We start from the raw sequence: 12,439 nt of genomic DNA on the forward strand, positions 1-12,439 counted from the left end.
TGTTGGCTGCATGTCCAGTTGTTCTTCCGGGGCTTCTTGAGTCTGGAATATAATGTGTAGTTGGTCTATCTCAAGTTGTGAGAGAAGCTTCCTCTTCACTATGTTGAAGCGTTGGGTAACTAGCTGTTTCTTAGTGTGGATGCAGGTCTTCGGTCCATCCATAGTTCCCTCATGCGTTTCATATATCCCCTCTCATTAGGTCTACTGTTGTAGTAGCATTCCATCAATTCCAGGTTCTCTTGTCTTGCCCATGTATGATTTGTTCCAGTAGCCCACTTATCATCAGATTGTCCTGATTCCCCAACATCCCCAACATCTTGTTAATCTGGGCGATGTCCGAGCTCTCTTAGTTCGTGTCACTCTCATATTTGAGGTAGGCAGGTGAAGCGTTAGGGGGCCTTTGCCCAGGGACCCCTATTGGTAAGGTAGGTATAGATAGGATTTGAACCCATCTCCTGCTCCAAAGATGGCGCTCTAACCACTACACTATCCAGCTGCTTTTTTTTTTTAAAAAGGCAAATTAACAAATTAATAACTTTCAAAAGTAATGAAAATTACCAAGAGGTTCTGCATTTCTTTGATGCAAAAAGCCTCTCCTTAATAAGAAATAAAAAGGGGGAAAAAAAGTGTTTTAGAAATGGGGTGGGCAGCTTTTGAGTCTGTTTGAGGCTTCAGCACAGCTTAGGACAAGATGGCAACCCTGCCTCACGGCTCCTAGCTTATCAGTCAATCACAAAACACTGTTTTGCAGTCTCCTGGCTGCATCCAGCCACCTGGAGAACAGATGGGGCTATTCCTGGGGTTCTCCTTAATCCAGAGAACACTTCTGGGCTGCCCGGTCTACCGCTGAGATTGCAGAGACATGTCTCAAGTCACCAATCCCACACTGGAAGTCATGATTACTTGTGTTTAAACAAATACAAAGTAGACAGAAATTGTTTAAACAAAGTTAGTCATTGGATGCTAGACTGCATTATAAAATATGTATGATTTCCCACCATGTATTTAAATCCAGAAAATTTCTGACAACACAACATATGATGTGCCTAGTAAGGTGAGGCATTTTTTTACTGTATCTCAGACATCCTTAGCATAGCATCTGAGAACAGATAGCTGCTGTGACCACCTCATCTCATAATGTGAATAATATCAGCTTTGATTAAGGCTGAAATCTTACACTCCCCCCTTTTTAAATCCCTTTAATCCTGTCCAGTTCTTAGAGACTGCCTGGACAGGTCCCTGCAGTTTTCTTGGCAAGGTTTTTCAGCAGTGGTTTGCCATTACCTCCTTCCTAGGGCTGAGAGAGAGTGACTGGCCCAAGGTCACCCAGCTGGCTTTGTGCCTAAGGCAGGACCAGAACTCAGAACTCATGGTCTCCTGGTTTCTAGCCTGATGCCTTAACAACTACACCAAACATTCCCTTAGTGAGAATTAATTGCATCGAAATTAGTGAAACTTCCTTCTGACTTTCCATGTGTAAAATTGCATAGAAAGCTTTTACAATGGCAAATGTTCCTTAGCTTTAAGTAATTAATGAACTCATCAAAGTATTTCTTGAGAATGCTGAATCACCAGTCTTGGATTTTATTTTTTTCTGAGAGCACTTAAAGACAAAAATAAGGAGTTATGGTTCCTTATCTGCCAACCCAAGTGCTGCCTGAGTGCCCCCATGTGCTCCAAATTACCTTTCTCCCTTCAAGATTACTGCTTGTATAGGTAATATTTTAAAAAAAAATTCATGAGATTAAGAAATGTTTAGGGAGAAGGAGGATATGAGATTGCATCTAATATCTACAGCTTTATCCTTTGCTGGGATCCAGACTCCTATCCAAACTTTGTGTTAGTCACCAGAACAAAATTTCTTCTAAATACTGTTATGCAGTGGTCTAGTCTGCACATCTGTCAAACTTTCATTTTCTTTTAAATAATTTATTTTGCTATGGGGATTGTGTGGACAGTGACTAGACCTTATGGAAGACACTGGAGGGCTGCAAAGCGGGAAGCATTGAGCTTCTTGCCTGGGAACTAGCTGAGCTCTCTCCTCCCTGTGTGAGGCCCAGGCTGAGCTGGCAGGAGACTAGCACAGTAATGCGCTGTTCTTGGCTTGTACTAGAGAAAAGAAAGGAAAGCCATCAGGAACTGCCATAGAGATGAAGAGGATTTCTGGGCTGGGCAGGAGATCAGTATGTTCACTACAACTGAGCTGAGCTTTTTGTTTCTTTGTTAACTGTTATTAACTGGATCTCGTTTCCAGACACTGGGAGACACAGCAGGAAGTGGAAAGTAACTTAGTTTCTTAAAGCCCCAATTCTTTTATCTCTAGGTATTACATCCACGAGAGTCAGAGCATACAAATCGCTACAAAACATACCATTCCTCCATACAAGCACTGTTAGATTTGCAGTGTTTTCTTTATTTGTAAAGACTTGTATAGTGAGCCAAACTATCTTTCTCAGTTCTCATATGGTGTGTAGCTTAACCAGTTTCAGTCAAGCTTGCCAGCAGAGAAAGAGAGAATTCTCAGAAGATTGCAACTGTAGCAGATCTGAGCTCAGAATGTTAGTCGTATCATTTCCGTAACAGCCAGCAAATCGGATGGCCTTCAAATGCATTGGAACCGCAATCTGCAAAATTCCCAACTTAACTGGAGTGTAGCAGACTGGGGAAGATTTCTCCTATGTTAGAAGTTGTGGCCTGCTGCTGAGTTTCAGCATATCTTGTAAGTTTTGTTTTGTTTTGAACAGGGAGAAAACTCTGTGTTATATGTGTTATATGCATCTTTTTTTTTCAGTTAAGTCCTACACGTTTCTGTTCTCTTGTTTATATAACTGAGCAAGATTTTCTCCTTGCTTGGATATAAGCATAAAGAATGTTTTCACTCCTTATATATAGATCCTTCCCTTTCAAAATGTTCATGCCTCTCTCCTTCATTTCAAAGGTAATATTGTGAATGTAGGATGACTGATTACCTAATGAGCTTCATGGATATGTAGGGATTTGGACCCAAGTCTTCCTAGTTTCAATTTGACAATAACCTATTTGATCATTGTATTTGATGGGGAGATTTGGGGTTGTAGTTCATCCAAAGGTTGGACTATAATCACGCTATGCTAGATGGGTTGGCAACTACCCATATTCAGCAGTTTTATAGATTCAGAGTTCTGCAGTTATTTAGCATGGATGGTGAATTTGAATGTTTTGAAATGAAATGCCCCATTTCAGGCTCAAAAACACTTTGGAAACAGCTGTTCTGATTTACCAGAAGAGTTTCCAGTTTGAATCAGAACTGTTTTAAGCTTAGGATATTTCAAGAATAGTCAGAACAGATTGTGATAACTTAAAATAATGGTTTCAAAATGTTTCAGATTCCAATCCTTTTACATGCACCTCTAGTATTTCATACAGGAGCTCTATTTTGCTTCCCAGAAAACTCCTCCTAGATGCTTGTTCAAGTCATGTAAGGAATAGAAATTGTTAAGGGAGTATGTCAAGAGAGCCATTGGCCCTACAACAGCAGGCAATTTAAGAGCATTATTTTATGCTGGTCTATGACTGTAATAAAGATTTGGTGATTTGATGATAAGAGCATTACTGGTTTCCATTTGCTTTACAATTTGTGTTGTGAGTGCCCTGCACTTGGCAGACAGCCTGGGTTACCTGGCCAGTTTCTGCTTTACTAATCTTGTCTCATCTTGATCTGGTTCAGCTAGATTTCCTGCTTGTAGTGGAGCAGAGGCAGGCAAAGCAATTGAAAATGCTTAGAACACACTTCCTCAACCTAACTGGCCATACTGACTGGGGACAATGGAAGTTGTAGTTCAGCTGTTCAGGAGTATGCCTTGGTGGTAAATCTGGTTTAAGCCTGTCTAGCTGTTCTTGGAGAAGCACTTGGCAGTTTGAATATTTTCCCTTACCATTCTGGTATATATGTATGAATTTCCAGTATTTTTATACAATCTGTATCACCCGCTCCTGATTGGTGAATTTAAAAAGCCCCCCTTTGTAATAATACTTCATAATCAGCATAGACAAACAAAACAACAACAAAAACCACCCCACTCTCAAACTTATAAAACATATAGAATAAGAAAGAACATTGCTCCAGGCACCATTGAGCTTCAAAAGCCACCTGAATGAAGTTTTCCTAGCATTGCAAAATGTCAATCTTGAGTGGGTTGGGTACACCTGGGGAGCGGGGTGTTAGGTATTCCAAAGCATTAGAAGTAGCAGAAAGCCTTCCTTATTGTCAATAACTTCCTTATTTCTTAAGGGTCAAAATCTTGAGCAGATCCTGTTCAGACCACCTGCTGGGATGGCAAAATTATTTTGGAGAAGACAGATCCTGATAGAGTCCAGAGCAGCAACATAAAGGACTTTGCAGCTAATAACCAGCAATTTAGATGGGCAGATCCTTCCCCCCCACCCTCCTTCTAATCACTGTGGACTTGCTAAGCTTGGTTGAAATGCCTACTTCCTGGGTCTTTCCCCCCCAAACTCTGGCACTTTGTTAACTGATCAAGCAAGGTCTTGGCCTATTGCTTACAGAGGAGTCTGTACTCATTTTGTACTCATTTCCTTTTAAAGGCCCTGCTTGGATATTTTTCTTAGAAATACACTTGAAATAGATGAATTCTGTTAGCAGCAAGATAGGTAAGAAAATGTATTAGGCCCCTTTGCACATCGATTCATCTTCCTGTCTGTCATGTTCACTGTTTCAATGTACAGTATACATCATAACATTTCACATGCCATGGCGCTGACGCACGTTTCTGTTGGGAGGGAGCTGCTGTGAAACCTTGTACCAAGCTCTGTATCTGTGTTCATTACAGTGGAATGTGTTTGGGTTATGTTCTCTGTTCAAGGACTTTTCCCGCAGACCATCAGAAGCCTTTAGGAGCACCTGGGATTGTGAACTTGGGAAGATTCTACGGGGGGAGGGATCTCATTTGCACCAAGGGTTTTTAGTTTGCATTTGGCGCGCTTTTATCATTCTCAGCTTTCTCTGTGATCCTGCATACTATTCTTTAATAAATCAGATATCTTTGAATTCCTGCTCATGAGTCTGATAGTGTTTTAGAATAGGCAATCATTACACTGCCTTCATCTATTCAGTTGAATTTACTTCAATCATCCCCTTTACCTTCATTTGGGGATTTGCTGAACAGAATGTGTAGTCCTAATTCTCTCAGAAAGCACTCCTAAAAATACCAGTGTAAGGACCAAAAGAGCCACTGGGTGAAACAAAGCTATCTGTAAGTGCAAATACTAGATATAAGAGCATAATTAAATTTCAAAGCAATATCCTGGCAGATATTGGGAAGATACTTGGGAAGAATGCATCCTATTCCCTGAATCAGTGTGTGTGCATTACAGTACTAGAAGGTAGTAGAGTAAACCCATGATCTTCTGCTGCCTGAAGAAAAGGCAAAAATGCCCCTACCCACCATTCAATATATCACAGCACTGTCTGTAGCTTAATGTGCAACTATGAGATTACATTTTTGTTGATGGTACAACTTATGATCTACCAATCAGAACACAGCAGTCCACTTGCTATGTATACAGTCTGTCAAGTATTTGGCAGTTCTTGTTTATGGAGATCTACATAATATAAAAAGGTGGTTTACAAAACCTTAAAATTGCTATACATTGCGGATCACTTGTGTTTGGCCAAAGGGGTTACAAGCAGTACAAATATACTCTATAGTCTAAAATTAGAAAAGTACACTAGATTAAGTGCAGCAGTGTTTGAATGGTACAAAGGTAAGCAAATAGCTCAAGAATTATTTTGAAGTTGATCTAATACCAGCTCTGACAATGGGGATTGGTAGATATTGGTGCTCAATGTTTATTTCAGCCTCTTTGCTCCCATCACACTGGCCCTGACCAGCCTACTATGGGCTTCTCCATCTCTGCAATTTTCAAGACTTTCCCCATGCAGTAACTTAGAGTAAAAGACAAGCATGTATTCTAAAATGTGATAAAAAGGATTTTAAATTTTGAAGGTCTGTAGCCAAGGAGGAATTAATTTCCTACTTTTTTTCCTTCTTACATTTTAAGTTGTCTGAAGAAGTCCAGGTAAGCTTCTCCCACTTCCTTTTCTGAAAAGAAAAGGTAATGTAACAGGTACTAATATATCTCCTTCCCTTATTATCCTTACCGGACAAGATGTGCTCAGCAGTCTAATAAGGACTTTAGGATAGCCAGTTTGGCTTCTTTCTGAGTTCTGTTTGTTGTGTTTTATGCTTAGTGGAGTTCTGCTATGCACATTTGTACTTTTTTGCATCTTGGAACAATCAACTATTGCTGTATCCATCTTCAGTACACTACCTACTGTACTAAGTTAAAACTTACATATCCTCCAAAGTCCATGGGTCATTGGTGCTTTGCAGCCAACCGCTGAACAATATAACACATAATACATGCTTTAGCTCTTCTAGCCTTAAAATAATCTTGAGCAATGTCACTTTCCTTCTGTCAGATCTTCTTCAGACTCTTGCTTTTGCTTATCATCACTTAGCTTATCGGACACAGAACTGCCAGAGCTTTAGACAGCTGATTTGAAAGAATAGGGCTGCCATATTTAATCTTTCTGTAGTATGTTTTAGAACAATTAATGGTTGAGGTGATATGTCACAAAACATACATATTGGAGTAATCTGGAATAAGAACAGAAAGTTATTCATCCTTAATAATATGGTTGGTATACAGTACATTAATTCTTGAAGGTTAATAATAGTTTCTGCAAGCTTGACTGGGTAGCTATTCAGTTCTCAGTCCCCTGACCAGGACTTGGCAGTAAATTAGACCTCCTGATGTTAATTCATCTCCTAGTCTAGGAGTTGGCAGAAGTCTCCCAGACATGGCTTAGCTAGATAAGAATCTTTATTGCAATCAAGAGTGAAACCGTATGAAACTGCTGATTCCCCACTGCCAGTGTGAGAGCACAGTCTTCCCCTCATATTTACAAATGGCTTAAACGTATTATTTTTTCTTCCCTAATCCTATCCCACTCACATTATTAATGGATTCTTTGGTGCTTGGTGGTCTTGAAGTGAAACAGTTATTTAATGTTTACCTAAATGCCACCTCTGATCTGCAGGACCTCTTCCTAACTCTCACATCAATAGCGTCTTCTAGATCTATATATTTATACTGGCCACAGAAGAGCTGGCCTAAGGCGTAAATAACTACCGTATGCTTTGTATAGTTCACATTCTCTATTTGTCTAATTGAAAAGGACAGACTACAGAAACTGATTAACCTGTAAAAAATGACTTGGCTTTGCAAACTCACTTGAGCCTGTTGCCTTCTGCTATTTGTCTAATACAGAGTGAAAAAAGGCTCATCCTTTCTTTTTTACCTTCTTTTCTAATATGCAAGGCTTGACCTGTTTCTGCTTTCTTTGCCAAGAAGTCAAATTATTCATATATTTTGAGTTAAATGTTCAAAGAGATATTGAAGTTAGTCAACTTTATTTGAAGTATCACTAATTGCTGAAAAAACACAGTGACTGTTTCACCAGTTAATATATGGGTGCTAGTTACAGATTCTGGCATCCAACCATTTCTTTCACCATAATTCTATATTTATTTACTGTATTTTATAATAACTGTTTTTATGAGATTTTAATGTTTATATTTCGTGCTTGATTTTATTGTAAACCTCCCAGAGTCCCTCTTTTGGGGAAGATGGGTGGTGGCTAAATTTGATTAATAAATAAATAAAATAAATAAGCATTTTTCTCAGCCCAGGGAAGCAATACAGTAGGCTGTGATGAAACCAGATGGAGGTGGCTAATTTTCCTTAGTTGAACTCTCCTGCTCTGGCTCTGGTTCCAAATCTGACTCTGTGTCCAGTCCTGCAAATTATTTGGTGATAGAAGACAGTTACATATTTCTAGTACTGTTTGGACCCTGTTCTTGCTCCCTTTTCCTCTATTTCTGAAAGCCCACAAATGTCAGGGAAATAATTAACATCTGGCTTGATAGCTATTCAAGCCTATACTTTTAAATGGAGCAGGAACACAGTAAAACTATTCACATGGTCTAGTAATTATTTCCTTAATCTTTTTGCGTATATAGATTGCCCTTGGGTTCATTTATTTATTACATTTTTACACCATCCGACTCCCAATAACTCTGGGTTCAGAGTTCACAGATAAAAACACACAGAACAATAAAATAATACAATGATAAAAAAAACAAAGAACAAATGATGGAACAAACTGGACAACAACCATAGCAAACCTATATTACCCAAAAAGGGGCTTCAGTCACCCTCACTAAAGGCCTAGCAAAGAGCCAGGTCTTCAAGGCTCTCTGAAATACCAATAGGGTGCCCTTGGGTTCATTTATTTATTACATTTTTACACCATCCGACTCCCAATAACTCTGGGTTCAGAGTTCACAGATAAAAACACACAGAACAATAAAATAATACAATGATAAAAAAAAAGAACAAATGATGGAACAAACTGGACAACAACCATAGCAAACCTATATTACCCAAAAAGGGGCTTCAGTCACCCTCACTAAAGGCCTAGCAAAGAGCCAGGTCTTCAAGGCTCTCTGAAATACCAATAGGGTGGGAGTCATCTGGATCTGAGGAAAGCTCATTTCCGAGGGCAGGCACTATGGCAGGGAAGGCACGCTTCCAGGATCCTGATAGAAATAACTGTTTAAACAAAGGAACCTGAAGTGCATCAACCCTACTGGATCGAATTGACCAGGCAGGTAATATGGGTGACAGGTGGTCCCTCAAGTAACCAGGCCGTATGCCATATAGGGCTTTATGGGTAATGAGCAGCACCTTGAATTGCACCCAGAAGCAAACTGGCAAGCAGTGCAGCTTGCAGAGCAGACATGTTACATGGGCATACTGAATTATGCCATCATTGCCCATGTCGCTGCATTCTGGATCAGGTGAAGCTTCCAGGTAGTCTTCAAGGGCAGGTCTATGTAGAGGCATTGCAGTAGTCAAGCCATGAGGTGACCAGGTCATTAGTGACTGTCTGAAGAGCCTCCCAGTTTAGGAGAGGGTGCAACTAGCACATTAGATTAAGCTGTGCAAAGACCTTCCTGGCCATAGCTGCCACCTGCTCATTGAGCAGGAACTCTGTGTCCAGTAAGGTGCCCAGATAGTGGTTTGGGTTTATAGGGATCCTGTTTCAAGATTTACTGCATTACATAAGCTGATTTTATAGCGGAGTCTTTCTGGCATGAAGACACCTGAGAACATGTTAGAGTGTTTCTAGAGAAACCAAACACAAGCTAACAAATTACAATCTTGTTGCTATCTGACTTAACTATCTGGATAATTGTTTCCCTCACCTTTTGATGGAAGCAGGTCATGCCTGTATCAATGGCCTTTTGATTTGCAATCTCTGTGAGTGCATTCATCCAGGTGGAGGAGGTATGAGTAACTGGATTACTCTAGCAACTGACCAGCCCCAATAGATTTTTTGGTCTACTAGGCAGAATGAGGGAGCTGCATCAGGGGACAGATGCTTAGAGGAAGCAGCAAGACATCTGAGGACAGAACCATATGCTACATGGCCTACCCTGTGCCTCCTAAACTGACCTGCTACCTTCAGATAGGGCAGTTAATTCTTTCTCATCACCTGGTACTGCATTCAATGTTTTTTTTCATTTCATTTCATTCTTTTCTTTTGGTCATGAGATGAGAGTAGGTGCCATTTTTTTCTTTGTCTCACATAGAAGATGTCTTTGCTTAGGCTTGACAGAGGTTGTTGAAAAAGGCTATTAACTACTCAGAAGGGTATTGTTCAACTAACTTTATACACCCTGAGTAGAGACAAGAATTCTAAGCAAAACAATAGCTTTCCCCATCCACTTAAGTTGGTATATTTCTGACAATACACTTAAGTTGCTGTATTTCCCCCTTCGGCATTTTTTTTTCTATAAAAAGATTAAAAAAATGATTTTAAAAATAGAAATTGTTTGCCATTGCCACATTCTCAATCTAGCCTATTGCCCTGCGTTTTTATTATAATCTATCCAAGTACGAACCAGGTCTAATCCTGTTTATGGTCAACCAAGATCAGACAGAACTTGTTACTTGCTGTGAATTCCTATCAGGTCCTGTTCAGGAAAACCACTTCTTGGGAGATTTTCCCTCTCTTATCTTTGTTAAGATAACCAGCAGCTGTTAACAACTTCTTTTCCCAGTACCTGGGTTCAATTAATTTTTTTTTAGCTGTGATAATTGCTACTGATGCTAGCTTTTAGCAACTGAATATTTTGGCCAGTACTGAGATCTAAAAGATCCGCTCCTGATTTCAGTCTCAGTGGCCTTGAGAAAAGGGAATAGGTCTACCTTCCAGCTACACCATCACTTCCTGAAGTAGTAGAAACAGGATTGTTACTGATGAAGCCTGGCTTATTATTGGAACTATCTAGCTGCTCTTAAGCATTTCAGTACTAAATTTTTAAATAGAAGAATGTGCACTGATTTCTCTCTCACTCATTATCAGCTGGATTTATAAATATTCATTTTGGGTATAGGTAATAAGTAATATATATTCCACTGAGTACTTCCAAATGGGTGAGCCAGCACTGTTGCTTTTGGGGTGCCCTCCTTATTCTTCTGACTCAGCACCATGGACAAGAACAGACCTCCTGAATTGTGGGGCAAGAGTGATATGAACCCATAAAGGTGCCTCATACAGACACATGCACTCTTGTGAGGTTCACCCCAACTCAGTCAGTGATTTGGTTTACACATGCACTCCATCAGGGTTAATCCTAGTCTGCTGAATCAACCACACTGGTTCAGCTCACAAACCATAATCAATCAGATGTGACTTTTCTAAGATGCAGCTTTTTTCAAGAAGCTGCCAACAGGAGTGATACAGGATGCACACCCATCTCCGCCTTGAATCCAGATCACTTCATAGCCCTAATCAAGACTTATTATGAGGCAGTTCCAATTTTCCCATCTTAACGCCCACGGCAGCCTTTTTCTTCCTATAGAATTGTGCTGCTGATATCTGCAGCTGGCATTCTTTTGCTCTGAGAGGGAATAATGTTACATTCGCAAAGGGATTGAAAAAGATTGCCTCAGCAAATTTGTCTTTGCATTTTCTCTTCATTTTGTACATTCCGATCACGACAGAGCCGGGTTTTTTTCCTCCCAGGAAGCGGTTTTGCTCGAAAAGGACTAACCGCTCGCTAGCTTCCTTCAACGGAAGTTCCGCTGCTACGCTTTGGCGCCGCCTTAGCTCAGCCGTACTGGCTTTCTTCAGGGAGCTAGTCCAGATCGGGTTAATCAATAAAAAATGACCCGGTGCAGCATGGTGAGTAAGCGAGGGGAAGCGCTGCGGGAGCGAAAGGGGATTTGGAAGAATCAGAGAGAATGCAGCCATTTATAGGAGACGGGAAGCGACGCGCGCGATTCCCCAGCGTTTCTACGGCTCGTTTGAAGTGGGACCTGCAAAAACGAGGGACGACGACGCCCCTGGAAAGAATGAGAATGTGTCAAAGTCACGGGCGCATAGAATGTCTATTGATACGACCCGGGTCCGCGAAATCAATGTAAACCGCAGGTAAAGCGTGGAATGGATGCCAAAATGAAAGGGAGTGAAACACGCTATATTGCCTTTTCTGCTACGTTATTTTAAGTCATTACTTTAATGTTATTTTGTGTATTCCGTCACAGATATATGTACACTTTCTACTCGTTATTCTTGAGTCTCTTAAAGTATAAACTACATCAGGGGAGAAAAAAATGCAGGATGTCTAATGTGCAAGGCATATTAAAGGACTTAACAGAAGCATGCATATGCTTACTATTAAAGAGTAAAACTGGAGCCTGACGATGTCTTTTCAAAGATGTGACAATCATATCAATCAATGTGGTGGGCCAAGAGGGTGGAGGATGGAAAAACTAAAATTAAAACGCTGATACTTCTTTAAATTGATTTATGAGTCTGGGTATCTATATGACATCAGTAATCCCGAGAGCTGCTCTTTCCAGCCCTCAGGTGTAGGTCTGTATCCCTGGTTCTTCTGCCAGCCCCATGCCAGTAGCTTTGTGACCAGTGGTTGCCCTTTCAGCTCCTAGTCCTGGAACAACACTTTCCAGTCCCCAAGCAGCCATTGCAATCCCCAGCCTCCTGGCTCTCCTTGCCAGAGACACCATTCTACCCTGTCCTGTCATTCTACTGGGAGGGTGTTATTATTTTTTGGGCCCTCCGTCTACTGTAGGAATTTATTAACCCAGTCCGACTCGTGTCCTTCCAGTCCTTGCTTGGTTTTCTACACCGGGAAATTATACTGCTCCTCCTGTTAGAATGAATTGTTTAAGAGTGCTTCTGGACCAATTTGCTGGTCTGCGGTGAAGCCTTCTACTGGGGTTCCTATCCCTGGGGGCAAAGCCTCTTTGATGATTGGAGCAAGACAGTGGCTGTGTTTGCATG

The sequence above is a fragment of the Candoia aspera genome, chromosome 3 (assembly GCF_035149785.1).
Source record: "Candoia aspera isolate rCanAsp1 chromosome 3, rCanAsp1.hap2, whole genome shotgun sequence".
Taxonomy (NCBI): Eukaryota; Metazoa; Chordata; class Lepidosauria; order Squamata; family Boidae; genus Candoia; species Candoia aspera.